Genomic DNA, 12738 nt, shown 5'->3' on the forward strand with positions numbered 1-12738 from the left:
ACTTCAGAACATCTTATTTTCTTGAAATCCATAAGCCAATGCTGCTGCTGCTCTTGCTGCTGCTGCTGCTGCTCTTGTTGCTGTTGTTGTTGTTTTCAAAGCACACCCCGGCCACCCTTTACGGAATCAAAAGCGTTATAAAATATGTGTAATTATTTCCTGACCACGCCATTCCTCCTCCTCTCTCTGTCTCTCAGTCTCTCTTTCTCTGTCTCTCTCTCTCTGCCTGTCTGTCTATTTTTCTCTCTCTCTCTTTGCCTGTCTCTCTCACTGTGTCTGTCTTCTGTCTTACTCCCTTTTTTTGCCTTTCTGTCTCTCTCTCTCTGCCTGTCTGTCTGTCTCTCTTTCTCCCTGTCTGTCTGTTTCTCTCTGTCCGTCTCTGTCTTTATGTCTGTCTCTCTCTTTCTTTCTCTCTGTCTCTCTGTCTCTGTGTGTCTCTCTCTCTGTCTATCTCTCTCACGGTGTCTGTCTTCTTTCTTTCTTTCTCTGCCTGCCTCTCTCTCTCTTTCTCTCTCTCTGTCTCTCTCTGTCCATCTCATCTTTCTCTGTCTGTCTCTTTGTCTGTCTGTCTGTATCTCTCTTTCTTTCTTTTTCTCCCTGTCTCTGTCTCTCTCTCTCTGTCTCTCTCACTGTGTCTGTCTTCTGTCTTATTCTCTTTCTCTGGCTGTCTGTCAGTGTCTCTCTCTCTCTCTCCCTATCTGTCCGTCTCTCTCTCTCCCTGTCTGTCTGTTATTTCTCTCTATTTGCCTGTCTGTCTCTCTGTCTCTGTCTCTCTGTCTCTCTCTCTCTGTGTTTGTCTTCTGTCTTACTGTCTTTCTCTTCCTGTCTGTCTCTCTCTCCTTGTCTGTTTCTCTCCATCTCTGTCTCTGTCTGTCTCTCTCTCTGTCTGTTTCTGTCTCTCCCTCTGTCTGTCTCTTTCTCTCTCTGTCTCTTTCCCTCTCTGTCTCTTTCCCTCTGTCTGTCTGTCTCTTTCTTTCTCTCTGTCTCTCCAACTGTCTCTGTCTCTGTGTGTGTGTGTCTGCTTTCTGTCTTACTCTCTTTCTCTGCCTGTCTGTCTGCCTGTCAGTCTGTCTATCTCTCTGTCTCTCTCTCTCTTTCTGCCTCTGTCTCTTTTTCAGTTTCTCTCTGTCTCTTTCCATCTGTGTCTTTCCCTGTGTCTTTATCACTCTGTCTCTCTGTGTCTTTCTCTCTTTGTGTATCTTTGTGTCTCTCTGTCTGTCTCTCTGTCTCTGTCTCTGTGTCTCTCTCTCTCTCTTGCTCACTCACTCTCTGGCTCTCTCTATCTCCCGCCATCTCTTTCTTGGAAAAATAAGTTCAAGTACATCTAATCTAATCCATTACCACGGCCTGAATTCTTAACTTTAGACATCCCAGATTTGATCTCCCTACAAAATGCTGTACAGAACTGGAGAGTTGATTTCTGGACTTGGATACCTCATAGATACTACATATTAATAAAGATCCAACCCTAAAATCTGGGGTTGCATCTAGCTCGACTGTCTCAAAAAATCATACCTCTGTTCACCTAGGATGCTGGGAGGGTTTTCTCAATGTGCATCTGTTCATGTCCTTCATGACCTATGACCAAGCCCTGTCCGTTCTGTCTGAAATATGTATCTGCAAACACTTCTCTCCATTTCCACAACTACCCACGGCCCATTTTGGAACCACTGGCTCTTTGAAAAAAAATCCCTGAAGTGGCTTTGGCTTTTTGGCTAGGAGGTCTAAACCTGCTGAGAACTTTCCTGCCTAGGATTCTGTGTGAACAAAAGTGCTTCTGCTGGGAGCTGGGATCCTCGGGACCATGCTTGCTAGCACTGGATGAGTCTCTGGAAGGACGCATGGGACTCCACAAAGCTGACCTGTCCCACCGAGGTCAAATGGATACCTCTGCAATGGCCTGAGGCCTCCAACTTACATCACTGTCACCAACCGTTACCTTCAGCATCCTTGTGAGCCTGCCCAAGGCTCCGACTCCGGGGAGACTCTTGGGAGCCCGGCCTTCCTCGGCTAAAATCCAAAGGGATGGTGACTTCCACCCACAAGCTCCCCACTGAACTGCGAAGATGTGGAGCGTAGGTCAGAGAGGGGACCAGGAGGGGAGACGTCCTGACAGGCAATGAGTTCCCTAGGCTCTGGCCACCCCACTCACGTCCCATTTACTGGGCACCCATGGGACACCACCGCTTTATCCCCTCCTCTGTCCACAGCCGCCCGAACCCCACCCCACAACCCAGGCACACACGCTGGAGGTTACAAAACCACACGGCCTGAATACAGCCTGACGGAGTGAGAGCTCATTTCACGAAGTGGGGGGGTGGGTTGGGGTGGGGTGGGGTGGGGGTTGGGGGTCTGTAGAGAGCCCGATTCTCCCTCGTGGGTGGCTACAGGATACAAATGAATATCGCTTCTTGGGCAGAGGGGCTTCTTTAGGCCGTCACGTTTGCAGGACTGTCTCTCAAACCCTTCCTTGAGGCCACAAAATAGATTCCACTCCACCCATCAATGTTTCCCCAGGTGCTGAATGTATCCTGTCAAGAGACTTGAGCCTGACACTTTGAGTTAAACAACTTTATTGGCTTTCTGTGTTTGTTTGCTTCTGAGAGGGAGTCTTGCTCTGTCCCCCCATGGCTGGAGTACAGTGGCATGATCTCAGCTCACTGCAACCTCTGTCTCCTGGGTTAGAGTGATTCTCCTGCCTCAGCACCACAACACCTGGCTCATTTTTTTATTTTTAGTAGACACAGGATTTGACCCTGTTTCATTGGTTTTTACTGGAGATTCTAGATTTGAGTCACACCTCATTGTGTGCCATATAAAGACTTCTTTTTTTTTTTTTAAAGCACAATATATCTGCTTTATTTGAGTGGCTTTGTATATCGTTATAATTGTGTTATAGATGAAGAAAAGGTATTAAACATGGCGCTAATGATAGTAAAAGTGAAAAGAAAAGAAAGTCTATCTATTTTGTAGATAGAATAAAGTTGCTCAGTATTTAGAGTTACCTAAATACGTCAGCATTTAAACTCCTCCTACTAAAAGCATGCCAGTCTGAATAATCCTCCTTGAAACACAATTTTTGATATGGTTAATGTTTTTAAGTATGTGACTCCTGCAGAATAGCTGGACAGACAATACACATTTAAAAAAGAACAGCACAAGGATCCACCAGACTTGGGAAAAAATCAAAAACAACACAAGCCTTATGAAGAACTGAGTTCTTAAAATATTATGGAGAACATGGCTATTGGAAGAGATGGCAATATTGGCAAGTTGATTGTTACATTGGTCAGCAATAGCTAGCACTATTTTTTTGGCAATCTTTCAGGCACTGCAACTACTACTGCAAAATGATATATAGTCCATTAAACAACATAATCACAAATCAAAAAATATTTTAGTAATATAATGCTTCAGATTTAGAAGCAAATCAAGTGTTAAAATTCAACTGCTATAATAACTAAACCCAAAGATAATCGTATCTGACAAAAAAGCTTCCGCAGAGTTACTACTTCAGAATTATACTTTCTCTTGATATTCATTTTATTTTATTTTATTTTATTTTTATTTCATTTTTTTCTTGATATGGCGTCTCACTCTGTCGCCCAGACTGGAGTGCAATGGCATAATCTTGGCTCACTGCAACCTCCACTTCCCAGGTTTAAGTGATTATCCTTCCTCAGACTCCAGAGTAGTTGGGACTACAGGTGCCTGACACCATGCCCAGCTAATTTTTATACTTTTAATATAGGTGGGGTTTCACCATATGGTATCGATCTCTTGATGTTGTGATCTACCCGTCTTGGCCTCCCAAAGTGCTGGGATGACTGGCATGAGCCACCATGCCTGGCATTTTCTTGATATTTAAACTTTTAAGTCAGTCCAGAGAAATACGATAAATGTCAACAGTAAGTATGGTGTTGAGGCAGAAGTAGGACCAAACTTTTTCATATGTTATTCAGTTGATAACAATATGACCTGGGTAGTAATTTCCTATGTGTCTACTTATACACAAATACGAAAAAGTAAAACAGAGATACTGCTAAATAAAGGATACATTAAGTTCTTAATAGTAACTTAATAAACTGGAACATTGTCAAAAAGCACCTAGTCAACTTTTTCAGTGTTTTTTTCTATTATCCAATAAGTGAATTAGGCTATTCCTTTCCAATTTCCCAAGCACTTTTTGTCCCAATCACCATTTCTGTGTTCGAAGAAAAAGTAACAAATCAAGTAACAAAACTAAACATGCAAAAAAACAAAACACAACTACAGTATCTGCAAAAGTTTTGTAGAAGACTGAAACTGTTGAGTATAAGCATCTCGTATTCTATTATCATTAGTTAACTGAAGAGTTTGTTGAAGACATACATATCATAAAAAAACTTAGTTTGAAGTTATTGACCAGTATGTACCATTCCTAAGTATTAGTAACCAAATTCATGACAATAAAGAGCTATCTAACAAGAAAAATTAGTGACTACCAGCACCATCAACAAGACTTTGTCTTTACAATTCATTACCACTTACCATGCATTGTAATGTCTAGGATTGACTCTGATAGCGTTTCAAAAACAAGCTAACGCTGTGTCCAATTCTTCAGTTAAGACAAACTCTCGCCCTAATAAAGTATAGGCATAAGCATAATTTGGATCCACTTGGATAGCTCTCTGGAAGAATTTAATTGCAATATTGTGTTCCCGTTGCAGACTGAAACAGTTCCCTGCAGCACACCAGGCCTCTGGAGAATTTTTATCCATGTCTGTTAAGTCTTTTGACAGAAATGAAAGAGCGACATTTTTTGAAGATGCCAAAGTGTTGTAGAGTAGATTTCCATGCCTTCGAATCTATAATTCTCAATCCTTCTAACCTCTGAGAATATTCTTTCAGCTTGCATGTACTCTGAAAGTTCAAAATAGGACCTTCCAATTTGGCACAGTACCCAACCAGTATTGTGGTGCTGAGAAGGTAGATGGCTCAAAATATTTATAGCTTCTTTGCAGTGGTATGAACATAAAGCTAAATAACGTTTCCCCCTTTCATGAAGAAGGCTCATTAAGCCTTCTGCTGCTGCTTTTTGTAGATTAAAATCCTGAATCTGAGGTGTGATTGTGGATATTTCCTCTTCTGAATTGATGGAAGAGTCCAATTTTGTAATTTCCAGGTTTTCATTTATATTAGATTGAGTTATTCCTCCTTTATTAGTTTTACTTTTTGTTTTTCTGTTTGGGATTTTAGGTAGAAACTTCTTTTTTAATTTCTTCCTATTCTCCTTGGTTGTCAAACTGTCACTAGTAAAGAGTCATGAACTTCTTTGATGCAGTGCATTTGGGGGAGATGTCATAGTGGGGCTCATTACCTGAGGTGTTGTAGTTATTTATGGACCAGAAATTTCTGTTAGTGAAAGAATTGGAGTTACCTCTCGGCTATTTCCATTCTGCGAGAAGACAGACTTTGCTCCTGTTTGGCCAATTCTGGCAACAGACTTTTTTGAAGGGGCTCCGGTGGATGGCACATCAATTACAGAAGGTGTGTTAGTGTAGTTTTGTAAATAAGATCCATCTCCAGGACTTGGGGTTTCTAATGGCAAAATCCCAAAACTTGGGGTAAATGGACTAAGAGCTGCTGGTCCTGTTAATAAACTTCGACCAGTTTTTGGTTTATTTTGAACCTGTTTGGATAATATGGAATTTCCTGTTCCCAGTGGGATAGTTTCAGGTGAAATTACAGCTGAATCAATAAAAGACACAGGGGAATCTGTATTCAAGGAGTACTTTGAATTGGAAGATTCTAAATTGACTCTGTTTAATTCAGTTCTGTCCTGGGGTGTTTCCATAAGAATGGTCTCAGGCTGTCTGTGACATAAACTGTGATTAGGTACTTGTGTTGTGCAAGAGTTGGGCAGACAGTTGCTAAAGTTCTGTAAAGATGTGAATTTAAATGTTTGGTCAGGATCTCGCTTTTCACCTATTTCACATAATGATTCAAAGGGATACCAGAGGAAAGGATTTAAACCAAGTCTCTTTTGGTAACATTCTTATCCTTTGGCAAGCTGATCTGTCTTGCAATATACACGTCCCAACAATGGAAGGGGAAAGCAAACTGAATCACCAAACTCAGTAACAATATCATCATGGCTTTTCTGCTTATTAAACACTCCACCAGATAAGATTTGTTCCCAGTCTGCAAGCTTACTGAGATCAACACAACATTTTGCAAGCAGGTATTTGCATTGCGGTGTAGGACAACTGTGTCTTTTCAAGAGTCTATATGCTTTATAGGCCTTTCCTGGGAGGTAAGAACAGGTCGCCATTAAAAACAAGGCTTCTTCTGAGTGTACTTCTGCATAAAGGCGTTCTGTGAGGAAAACCCCATCTCGGTAAGCATAGTGGTTTAGTGCTTGCCATATAGCAGCCTGGAAGGGTTCCTGCAGCACTGTCATCCTCGAGGCAAAGGCCCAATTTCTGCAGTGCCTCAGGAAACCCCCACCCCACCCACCACCCTCCCCCCTGTAGCGGCTCCGGCCTGGCCAGCCTCGGCTCATTTAAATTCACCAGTTACCGGGGGATGGGGGTGGCCGAGCCAGAATGACTTCTTTATCCTGCGGACTCTGGAAAGCCCGGCCTCTTGTGATCCATTGCAAAGCGAAAGTCACCCCATGTTTGGGAAACAGATCCAATCCCAAGTTCAGTGGAGGGATGTGGCATGTAGGACGAAGGACTCTCTTCCTTCTGATTTGGTCTGCACAGCGGGGCCTAGGGCTGGAGTCCTCTCTGTGAGGACGGCTGACTCCCTCTACTTTGGGTTCCATTGGCCCCACCCTGGGACATGGGCCTTGGCAGATTCTGGCCCTTCCTGGCCTTTAAATTGCTGTCAGAAACCCCATCTCGTGTTCTGATGCCCCAAATAACTGTGGCTCACGCCTCTCTGGAAACATTGGAAATCTCTCCTCTACACATGGTCACCTAAAACCCCAGGAGCTCGGGACACACGTCTGCCATCCACCTCACTGCTTTCGGGAGAGAATGCTGAGAGTCTCTTGCCAACTCTCTCTTGACTTGAGTTCTTCATGGGTGTGAGGTTAAGACGTAGTGAGACCAGATGTATTAACCCAGGCCGGGTGCTGGTGGCTCACGCCTGTAACCCCAACACTTTGGGAGGCCGAGGCTGTAGGCTCCCTTGAGGAATAGCCTAACCCTGGGGAGGTTGAGGCTGCAGTGTGTGAGCCATAATGGTGTAATTTGGATCCAGCAGTTTTCTAAACAGTCATTTTGTAGAATCTGCAAAGAGATATTTCTGAGCCCATTGAGGCCTACGGTGAAAAGGGAAATATTTTCAAATAAAAAGAAAACAGAAGCTTTCTGAGAAACTTCTTTTTGATGTGTGTATTCATCTCACCGTGTTGAAACATTTTTATTGAGCAGTTTGGAAACAGTCTTTTTGTAAAATCTGCAAAGGGATATTTCTTAGCCATTTGAGACCTAAGGTGAAAAAGAGATATCTTCACATAAAAACTAGACAGAAGCATTCTGAGAAAGTTCTTTCTGATGTGTGCATTCATCTCACAGAGTTGAACCTTTCTTTTGTTTGAGCAGTTTGGAAACAGTCTTTTTTTAAAATATGCAAATGGATATTTGTGAGCCCTTCACAGCCTACGATGAAACAGGAAATACTTTGACATAAAAACTTGACAGAATCTTTCTGAGAAAACGCTTTGCAATGTGTGCTTTCATCTCACAGAGTTGAACTTTTCTTTTGATTGAGCAGTTTCTAAGCAGTCTTTTTGTAGAATCCAGAAATGGATATTTGCAGTGCTTTTAGGCCTATGGTGAAAACGGAAATATTTTTACAAAAACACTAAAAAGCAGCTTTCTGAGAATCTTCTTTGTGATGCCTGGATTCATATCACAGAGCAGAACCTTTCTTTTGATTGAGCAGATTGGAAACAGTATTTTTGTACAATCTGCAAATGGATATTTCTGAGCCGTTTGATGCCTGTGGTGAAAAAGAATTATCTTCACATAAAAACTAGACAGAATCATTCTGAGAAACTTCTTCCTGATGTGTGCATTCATCTCACAGAGTTGAACCTTTCTTTTCATGGAGCAGTTTGGAAACAGTCTTTTTGTAGTATCTGCAGAGGGATAATTGTGAATGGTTTAAGGACTATGGTGAAAAAGGAAATATCTTCACATAAAAACTAGACAGAAGCATTCTGAGAAACTTCTTTTTTATGTGTGCATTCATCTCACACAGATGAATCTTTCTTTTCATTGAGCAGTATGGAAAGAGTCTTTTGGTTCAATCTGCAAAGGGATATTTCTGAGCAGTTTGAGGCCTATGGTGAAAAATTAATATCTTCACATAAAAACTAGACAGAAGCATTCTGAGAAACTTCTTTTTTATGTGTGCATTCACCTCACAGGGTTGAAACTTTCATTTCATTGAGAAGTTCAGAAACACTCTTTTTGTAGAATCTGAAAGGGATATTTTTGAGTCCATTGAGGCCTGTGGTGAAATAGGAAATATCGTTACATAAAAAATAGACAGAAGCTTTCTGAGAAACTTCTTTGTGATGTGTGCTTTCATCTCACAGAGTTGAGCCTATCTTTTGATTTAGCAGATTGGAAACAGTCCTTTTGTTGTATCTGCAGAGGGATATTTGTGAACGGTTTGAGGCCTATGGTGAAAAAAGAAATACCTTCACATACAAAGTAGACAGAAGCATTCTGGGAAACTTCTCTGTGATGTGTGCATTCAACTCACAGAGGTGAACCTTTCTTTAGATTGAGCAGTTTGGAAACAGTTCTTTTTTAGAATCTGCAAAGGGATATTTCTGAGCCCATTGTGGCCTAGGATGAAAAAGAAATATCTTCACATAAAACTGGATAGATGCATTCTGAGAAACTTCTTTGTGATGTGTCCATTCATCTCACAGAGTTGAACCTTTCTTTGGATTGAGCAGTTTGGAAACAGTCTTTTTGAAGAATCTGCAAAAAATATTTGTGAGCTCTTTATGGCCTATGGTGAAATAGGAAATATCTTCACATAAAAACTAGACAGAAGCTTTCTGAGAAACTACTTTGTGATGCGTGCTTTCATCTTACAGAGTTGAACTTTCTTTTGAATGAGCAGTTAGGAAACACTTTTTGTAGAGTCTGTAAATGGATATTTGGAGCACTTTGAGACCCATGGTGAGAAAGGAAATATTTTCACATAAAAACCAGACAGGAGCATTCTGTGAAACTTCTTTGTGATGGGTGTATTCATCTCACAGAGTTGAACATTTCTTTGGATGCAGCAGTTTGGAAACAGTCTTTTTGTAGTATCTGCAGAGGGATATTCATGAGCAGTTTATGACCTATGGTTAAAAAGGTTATATCTTCACAAAAAAACCTCGACAGATGCGTTGTGAGAAACTTCTTTGAGATGTATGCATTCAACTCACAGAGTTGAACCTTTCTTTGGATTAAGCAGTTTTCTAAACAGTCCTTTTGTAGAATCTGCAAAGGGATATTTCTGAGCCCATTGAGGCCTATGGTGAAAAACGATATATCTTCACATGAATGCTAAACAGAAGCTTTCTGAGAAACTTCTTTGTGATGTGTGCATTCAACTCACAGTGTTGAAACTTTCTTTTGATTGAGCAGTTTGGAAACAGTCTTTTTGTCCAAGCTGCAAAGGGATATTTCTGAGCCTTTTGAGGCCTATGGTGAAAGAGAAATATCTTCACTTAAAAACTAGACAGAAACATTCTGAGAAATTTCTTTGTGATGTGTGCATTCATCACACATATTTGAACCTCTCTTTTGATTGAGCAGTTTGGAAACAGTCTTTTTTTAGAATATGCAAAAGGATATTTGTGAGCCTTTACAGCCCTATGGTGAAATAGGGAAAATCTTCAAATAAAAACTGGACAGAAGCTTTGTGAGAAACTTATTTGTCATGTGTGCCTTCATCTCACAGAATTGAACTTTTCTTTTGATTGAGTAGGTTGGAAACAGTCTTTTTGTAGAATCTGCAAATGGATATTTGCAACGTTTTATGCCTATGGTGAACAGGAAATATTTTCACACAAAAACTAGACAGACGCATTCTGAGAAACTTCTTTGTGATGTGTGCATTCATGTCACAGGGTTGAAACTTTCCTTGGATTAAGCAGTTTGGAAAGAGTCCTTTTGTAGTATCTGCAAAGGGATATTTGTGAGCCCATTGAGGCCTATGGTGAAATAGGAAATGTCTTCACTTAAAAACTAGACAAAAGTTTCTGAAAATCTTCTTTGTACTGTGTGCTTTCATCTCAAATAGTTGAACCTCTCTTTTGATTGAGCAGTTTGGAAACACTCTTTTTGTAGAATCTGCAAAGGGATATTTGGAGTGCTTTGAGGCCTATGGTGAAAAAGGAAATATCTGCACATAAAAACTAGACAGAAACTTCTGAGAAACTTCTTTGTGATGCGTGCTTTCATCTCAGATTTGGACCTTCCTTTTCATTGAGCAGTTTGGCAAAAAGTCATTTTGTAGAATCTGCAAAGGGATATTTGTGAGCAGTTTGATGCCTATGGTGAGAAACTAAATACCTTCACATAATACCTGAACAGAAGTATTTTGAGAAAACTCTTTGTGATGCTTACATTCATGTCACTGAGTTGAAACATTCTGTTCATTGAGCAGTGTGGAAACATACTTTTTGTGCAATCTGCAAAGGAATGTCTGTTTGCGGTTTGAGACCTATGGTGAAAAAGTAATATCTTCACATAAAAACAAGAGAGAAGCATTCTGAGAAACTAATTTTTTATGTGTGCATTCATCTCACAGAATTGAACCTTTCCTTTGATGAAGCAGTTCGGAAAGAGTTTTTTGTAGAATCTGAAAAGGGATAGTTGCTATCCCTTTGAGGCCTAAGGTGAAATAGGAAATATCTTCACATAAAAACTAGACAGAAACTTTCTGAGAAACTTCTTTGTGACGTGGGCTTTCATCTCAAAGATTTGAACCTTTATTTTGATTAAGCAGTTTGGAAAGACTCTTTTTCTAGTATCTGCAGAGGGCTATTAATGAGCAGACTGAGGTCTATAGTGAAAAAGGAAATGGCTTCTCAAAAAAACTAGACAGAAGCATTACGAGAGACTTCTATGTAATGTGTGCATTGATCTCACCAAGTTAAATCTTTCTTTTGATTGATCTGTTTGGAAATACGCTTTTTTGTAGCATCTGCAAGGGTATACTTCTGAGCCCTTTGAGGCCTATTTTGAAATATGAAATATCTTCCCATATAAACTAGACAGAAGGTTTCTAAGAAACTTCTTTGTGACGTGTGCTTTCACCTCACAGAGTAGAAACTTTCTTTTGATTGAGCAGATTGGAAACACTCTTTTTGTAGAATCTGCAAGTGGATATTTGGAGCGCTTTGATGCTCATGGTGAAAAAGAAAATATCTTCACAAAAAACTAAACAGAAGTTTTCTGAGAAACTTCTTTGGATGTGTGCATTCATCCCACACATTTGAACACTTCTTTTGATTGCTATGGTGAAAAAGGAAACTTCTTCACATAAAACTATACAAAAGCATTCTGAGAAACTTCTTTGTGATGTCTGCTTTCATCTCACAGAGTTTAACCTTTCTTTTCATTGTGCAGTTTGGAAACAGTCTTTTTGTAGAATCTGCAAAGGGATGTTTGTGAGCAGTTTGAGTCCTATGGTGAAAAAGGAAATACCTTCACATAAAAACCAGACAGAAGCTTTTTGAGAAACTTCTTTGTGATGTTTGCATTCATCTCCCAGAGTTGAATCTTCCCTTTCATTGAGCTGTTTAGAAACAATCTTTTTGCACAATCTGTAAAGAGATATTTCTGAGTGGTTTGAGGCCTATGGTGAAAAAGAAATATCTTCACATAAAAATCAGACAGAAGCATTCCAGGAAACTTCTCTGTGATGTGTGCATTCATCCCACAGATTTGAAACTTTCATTTCATTCAGTAGTTTGGAAAGAATCTTTTCATAGAATCTGCAAAGGGATATTTCCGATCCCTTTGAGACTTATAATGAAATAGGAAATATCTTCACATAAAAACTAGACAGATTTTTGAGAAACTTCTTTGTGATGCTTGCGAACCTTCTTTTTGATTGAGCAGTTTGGAAACAGTCCTTTCGTAGAATCTGCAAAGGGATATTTCTGAGCCCTTTGAGTCCTATAGTGAAATAGAAAATGTCTTCAAATAATAACTAGACAGAAGCATTCTGAGAAACTTCTTTGTGATGTGTGCTTTCATTTCACAGAGTTGAACGTTTCCTTTGATTGAGCAGTTTGGAAACACTCTTTTTGTAGAATCAGTAAATGGATATTTGGAGCGCTTTGAGGCATAAGGTGAAAAAGGAAATATCTGTACTTAAAAACTGGACAGAAAGTTTCTGAGAAACTTCTTTGTGATGCGTGCTTTCATCTCACAGATTTGAACATTTCTTTTCATTGAGCAGTTTGGGAACAAGTCATTGTATAGAATCTGCAAATGTATATTTGTGACCTGTTTGATGCCTATGCTGAAAAAGTAAATATTCACATAAAAACCAGACAGAAGCTTTTAGAGATAACTTTTTGTGATGTTTGCATTCATATCAAAGAGTTGAACCTTTCTGTTCATTGAAGAGTTTGGAAACATTCTTTTTGTGCAATCTGCAAAGGAATATTTCAGAGTGGTTTCAGGCCTGTGGTGAAAAAGAAATATCTTCACATAAAAA

General features: G+C 40.0%; 1 pseudogene; it reads right to left on the reverse strand.

The window, feature by feature from the left end:
- Positions 1-4526: 4526 nt before the first annotated feature.
- Positions 4527-6442, reverse strand: LOC134738248 (cell division cycle protein 27 homolog; annotated as a pseudogene).
- Positions 6443-12738: the final 6296 nt, after the last annotated feature.

The sequence above is a fragment of the Pongo pygmaeus genome, chromosome 16 (assembly GCF_028885625.2).
Source record: "Pongo pygmaeus isolate AG05252 chromosome 16, NHGRI_mPonPyg2-v2.0_pri, whole genome shotgun sequence".
Taxonomy (NCBI): Eukaryota; Metazoa; Chordata; class Mammalia; order Primates; family Hominidae; genus Pongo; species Pongo pygmaeus.